Genomic DNA, 6,163 nt, shown 5'->3' on the forward strand with positions numbered 1-6,163 from the left:
TTCTTTTTGACCTAAATTATTAAGGAAATTTGACTGGTTGTCTTAAAGCGTGGCATTATCACAAGGATGCTTTTGTGTAAAATTGGACACTATTGAATTAATTATTTTACATATGCATTTGAATAACCAATTAATGAAAAGTGTATGTAACTGGAAATACTAAATTTTGTTAAAATTTTTAATAATTTCTTAGAGTTTAATTTTTGAAAGAAGTTGATTCCACAATCGGTTAATTCTGAAACATCTGAGGATGAATCATCTTAACGCATTTCTATTTTATCTTTCCTTTGGAGCTCAGGGACTGAGGCAGTGGACCTTATCTGAGCCGCTCCAGTGACCCTGAGCCTGGCTGAAACAAAAAAAGGAAACAAAAAAGAGGCAACTTTTCATCTACATCACAAGCTGCAGAAAAGACATTTAATTTATAATTGTGTGAGCAAAAGGTGGCATACACTTTATTTTCTTAATTTACTTTGTGTTTTACTCTAGCAGTTCTGCTTCCTGTGGTCTGACGGGGACCGTGGGGGCCGGGTTTTGCGGGTTCAGGGCCGTGCGAGGAGGTGAGGAGAAAGGCCTCTGGCTTCGGCATCAGGCATCCGCTGTTCTTAGCCATGCTGACTTGGACATTTGCACTTTCAACACATATGAATTGCGCCATCTTCTGCTGGACTGCCGTTTGAGGGCAAAGACCTGTTGGACGATTCTTACAGCTTCTACAGAGGTCAGTGAGGTTGGATTGATTTTTCCTGTTGTCACCTGAAGGCGGATTGCAGCTTACAGGAACTCGCATTGGATGTTTGACTGTGATCTCTGAGGAAACACCTGGCTAAAGGACGAGACCCAGGCGTGGTTTCTGAGGGTCTCCTATGGCAGAAAAGACCAATGGCTTCTGCCCGATGTGAGACGGAGGTTTGAAAACAATTCATCTGCTGTATCTCTCAGTCTCTCCCACACGCTCTGTCAAGGGGGGCCACACACTTTGTCCAGATTTTTCTGCACAGCGGGACTGAATGCTGCCCTGGACAGATTCTGATGGGGCAAATGGAACATCACATGTAAAGTCGGACTGAGACTCGGAGGCGGTCCTTCTTGTCTGTTGCCGTGGTTGGTCCTGGGATTTCCCTCAGTCTACAGGTTGGAGACAAAATGGCTGCCAACAAAACTTTGTAGCTCTTAATAGTTTTTCTAGAATTTTCGAATTGTGTGATGCCACTTTTTCTCACCTTAGTTTATTTACAGCGCATTCATGGTCTACTGCCTTTGTATTCTGACCTCTGCTATTTGATCCCCAGGATAATTTTAACGGTACAAGTGAAGGCTCGATGCAGCAGGGTGCTAGAACTCTGCAGTTTACAGAAATATTTTGTTTGCCTGAATGATTATAACTCTGATTGTCCAACATCTGCCTAATGTGTTTCTCTCCTCCAACATGACAACAATTGAAAACGGATAAAAGTACGGTAAAACTTGTTAATTTCCTGATTTACAAAAGCACAACCAACCACGCTCGGTCTAAGCTCTAGTTGCCTCAAATTACAGTGGCTACAAATATAAGGACTATTATTTCAAGTTATGATTTAAGTTTATTTGGAATCCATTTCAAATCTTAGGAAAATCTACTCTTCGGAAAATTACTGAACAAAATTATGGGTTTACTGCACATATTTTCAATCAACTATTCAATTCTTTCACTGAGGTGTAAACACCGTGTTTTAATTACATCCAACTGTTATAACTAGCAATGAAAGAAAATTTGGGTTAACTGATTTGCGTGGGTTCCTTAGGAGTTTCTGTACCGAAAAACTATACAGTGTTTCGATACAGAAACAGGGGGAGATGCATGGAATTACTCTATTCAAGCAAATTGTGAGTTAATCTATTAAGAAAATTTTTCAGTTTTGGGCTTCAGCAAAACATAAAAGAGGTTAAATCAAAATTCACAAATCTTTAACTATTCAAGTGAGTTTCTAAAGTAATACTGAATATTCTGAATTGAATACATTAAAATTAACAATGATGTCATGTGTCAAATAGATTTTTACAAAATGGCTTTTTAAAATATGGAAGGGATCGTTTGATTGCTGCATCTCTCTTGCTATAATTTGAAATAATAGGTGGTTTAACCAAGTCATGCAGAAAGGTCTAACCTGAGCATTTATATAATTTAATAAATCTAGTTGTATCAAATTTCTCCCCAAAACTGCCAAAAACATTGATAAATAGGATAAACACTACAAAAGAGGGTAATTCAGTTAAGTAAACATTCTATAGAAGTGTTTCAAAAGAACCATTTATTCAAAGGTTAAAATTGTTGAACTTTTGGGATTTAAAACCATGTTGAGAATCAAATAAGTCAGTTAAATATGTAGTGACAGGGTTAGCTTTATTCTTGTAAAAAAAAAAAGCAGGCTAATTATTATATGAGATTTTAAAATGAGAAGAAAATATGAGGATTCAAATTAAATTGGTCTAAATTGGGATTTACAGATGAGCAATTATGAAACTGCTTAAAGCGGGTCAAAAAAGATTGACAGAATAAAAAAGAATCTAGTCCTATGTGTAATTGTTGATTCAAGGTAATAATGCCTAAACATTTCTCATAATCATAATTTATAGTTTTTGGTCTGAGACAAAATAGGGTTGTCTTTTATTACATGAATGGAACATATTACAAGGGATCTTAATTTAACATGGATCATTAACTTTTCACACTATTGATGATATTTTACAAGCCTTTAGTATAGCGGGTTACTTCTTGTTAAATGAGGACTATTTGATTGAATCTCATTAAAATAACAAAAGCAAAAGATTCATATATGGTTTAAGATTTCTGGTAAAGTTTCTATTAGGGATAATTCATATATACATTTCAAATGATATTTCTTTGATAAAACATGACTGTGGGCAGTTTTGTACATTTATTTCATAATCTGATCCTTTACTTGATTTTTTGTTTGGTTTCTGATTTTGTCTGATCCTATGAATATGCCAACACTTAAAACAAGCAAAGTTATTTTTGAAGGTTGAAATGTGGTACTTAATTTAAACATTTCTTTAACTATTATTAAGAGGAGAACTGGAATAACAAATGTTACTGATATATTGATGCTCTATTGGCTTAGTATGAAAAAAAGAAAAAAAAAAAAAAAAAAAACGGCAACTTGATCTTCAGCTTCAAGGAGAAGCCTTTAAATAAAAAAAAGAACATTATGTTTACTAATCAGATGATGCAGAATCTTAAAGAACCTTCCTTGCTCTCCTCATCACCTGTGGATGCTGCTGTTCCCTGCCTGAGGTCCTTGTCTGTTCAGTGCATCACTTCCAACATAGAGAAGGGCAGCGGTACCGATAGAACCCCACCTGCCTATTAGATGGTTTCCCAGAACCGAAAGACAACCGTGGACCTCCAGCTTTCTGTAGTATAAGGGCAGTACTAGTATCTAGTGACAAAACAACATTTTTTCATTCACTTTAATGTTCTTTATATAATCCATTGATTTCACTTTTGTTGTGTTTTTTCTGTTGCAGAATGAAGTCCAATCCTTTCTGGGTGTGCCGGAGGGTGAGACTGTGGGCGCCTTCCACGATTGGTGGACCGAGTTAAAGCTGAAACGCCACACTGAAGCCTCGCGGGCCTGTCGTGGTTTCCTATCGAGCTGCGCCAGCTCTACATCTGGACACACGCAGAAACTGATTTGACGTAGACAGGTCTTGCTATAGAGAGACTGATATAATTAGATTTTATTACTATTATTGCATTTTACTTAGAAAGCAGTTTTACTTGTTTCCTCATCATAGTTTATTCATACCAGTATATTTTGAATGTGCTACCCTTGATCCTGATTTATTGCATTGGTTTGCTGTTTTATGAATGTGTTCATTATATGTTCTGTGCCTTTCAATACTAATACTTCTAAGCTTTTCTTACCATTTAATTTCGTTTAACATTGCATCCTTTCTGTAGTTCATTAACTTTTAATTATTACATAGAAATTTCAATAAGTTTGGTTTATTATCTTACTAACAAATTGTTTTACGCATTACTCATTATTGCTTCATTGACTTTAAAGGATAGTACCTCAACATTTCTAATTTTACTTTAAGTTTTAAGTAATATCTACCTTTTATTCATTTTACATTTTCTTAAATTTCATTCGTGTTTGGTTTCTTAACTTTTGAAACATATTAATCTAACATTTTATTCAGCTAACAATATGTTGACTTTTTGCATATTACCTAACATTTTATGGATTTCACAGTTTATTAACATTTATTCATTTACATTTTATTCATTTTAAAATATTAACCTAACACTTTATTCGTTTTTGCATTTTATTAAGTTTGAAATATCATCCTAACATTCTGTTCAATTTACATTTTAGTGAAATTATATTCAACTTAGTGAATATAATTTTAATACTTTTTTACTAAGATGAAAATTATATCCTCCTAACACTTCACCCATTTTATATTTTCATAAAATTTAACATTTATTCTTTTTAACTTTTTTAACTAACAAAAATTTCAGACTTTGTTCTTTTATAGTTCATTACCCTTCCGTGGCATGGCGTTGACCTGAGGTAACAAAAAGAAATAATAAATAAATAACAAGCAACATAAAGGTAATAATTATAGTATTTGGTTCCAGAAAGTGTCATGGTCCGACTTTATGATTGATGTGTAATTACAGATGACGAAGCTCTCACAAATCTGCAGGAAAATATTTTCTTCCACTAAAAACAAAAAAAGTCATGCCATGGACGGTTGAATTTCTTTTTCTAATTTTAACCCTAACATTCTTTAAAATTTTATTTCCTTACGTGTTCTTTATTAGATTGTAAGAGGGACATTGTGGTTTCGATCCACCGCCTAAGAGGCATAGGGGTGCCCTGTCCGTTTTTACCCCCAAAATTGAAATGAAATGAAATGACATGAATGAAAGACAACATCAATGACTGAAATGATGACATGTATGTCAACATTTGTAAAAGCCTCGGGGAATGTTTTCCGGAGGGCACAGTGTCTACTCTAGGGTTTGTCTTCTCCTTTTTGGGCTCTTTTAGAGCCCAACAGGGGGAATGTTGAGATGCTTTACCAAGGCCGAGAAAGAGTCACACGCTGTTAGACAAAGGGCCCATAGTAAAGAGTTACATTTTTGATTCTGTTAGACACTAAGGCTCATTCCTCAGAGAAACAGAAACTTATCAGGGACACAGAGACATGGTGTGATTTCAGGGAGTGTCCATATAATCAGCTACCCTCCTCTTTCTCCTCAGACGCTGCACAGACTTGTGTAGAAGCTCTTCTCGGATGTAATGGTAAAGCGTCTCCTTTCAGCGCTGAAAGTTAATAAAATAAGTAAAGTCTGAATGCTTTTCTTGGGTGATTTTATGCTCTGTGTGTCAATACAAATTATGATTCATCGATTGGGATTTCCATTCCCAATAAAACTCATGTAAGGAAAGGGAAAAATTAAATATATATTTATGCTTTTATTTCTTATCAAAATATGTATTTATGCTTTTAATTATCAAAATATACATTTTATTTCTTATGTCAGATATATATTTCTTTTATGTATATATTTTATTTCTTATGTCGGTTTTGGTCCTCCATACACTTTGAACCCACATCACGGCAAACAAACGGTCGTTTACATGCAGTACTTTGCGGTCTACTAGAGTGCGCCCGCGGAACACCAGTGGTCCGGGGACCACAGTTTGAAAAAGACTGTTTTACATAATATCGAAAGCAAATGATAATGTGGTCTCTGCAGCTCCAGTTATTTAGCCATCAAGATGCTATTAAAGCCAATTAATGTGAATTGAAGCACTACGTTCAGATACTTTGAAGTGGATCATAAGAAATAATTTGCAGTAACATTCAAGGCACTAATGTCTATGAACTGTTGCACTTACCTGTTGGTGTAATAATCCACTTACACCGTCCAAGGCAGTGTCTCTGTCCTCCAAATTAAACAGTGTCTGTAAGCTTAATGTCCTTCCTTCTCTGCAACTCTCCTCCTCCTCTTCACCCACTAATCCTTGGATATACTCACAGCCCTCCCTTGACCCAGGCCAGCCCCAGAGCACTATGTTATATCATCTGCTCTACATTTCAATAGGATGGAGAAATAACCGCTGATTGTTAGCTTAGCAGCTAA

At 35.4% G+C, this 6,163-nt stretch overlaps 1 protein-coding gene and 1 long non-coding RNA gene across 3 annotated transcripts in view; one reads left to right on the forward strand and one right to left on the reverse strand.

The window, feature by feature from the left end:
• The window catches only part of LOC106953920 (synembryn-A-like), a 43,034-nt gene extending 37,009 nt beyond the window's left edge, over window positions 1-6,025 (reverse strand). For both annotated transcript variants that reach the window (XM_015043058.1, XM_015043057.1), the window contains exon 1: window positions 5,919-6,025. The gene's annotated coding sequence lies outside the window, so the exon portion shown is untranslated. The remainder of the gene's footprint in view (window positions 1-5,918) is intronic.
• Window positions 2,064-6,163, forward strand: part of LOC106953922 (uncharacterized) — a 6,139-nt gene continuing 2,039 nt past the window's right edge. The window contains exon 1 of the long non-coding RNA XR_001426271.1: window positions 2,064-2,622. This is a non-coding gene — a long non-coding RNA (uncharacterized LOC106953922). The remainder of the gene's footprint in view (window positions 2,623-6,163) is intronic.

This window comes from Poecilia latipinna, unplaced genomic scaffold, assembly GCF_001443285.1.
Source record: "Poecilia latipinna isolate Pla-1442-1.1 unplaced genomic scaffold, P_latipinna-1.0 Scaffold613, whole genome shotgun sequence".
Classification (NCBI taxonomy): domain Eukaryota; kingdom Metazoa; phylum Chordata; class Actinopteri; order Cyprinodontiformes; family Poeciliidae; genus Poecilia; species Poecilia latipinna.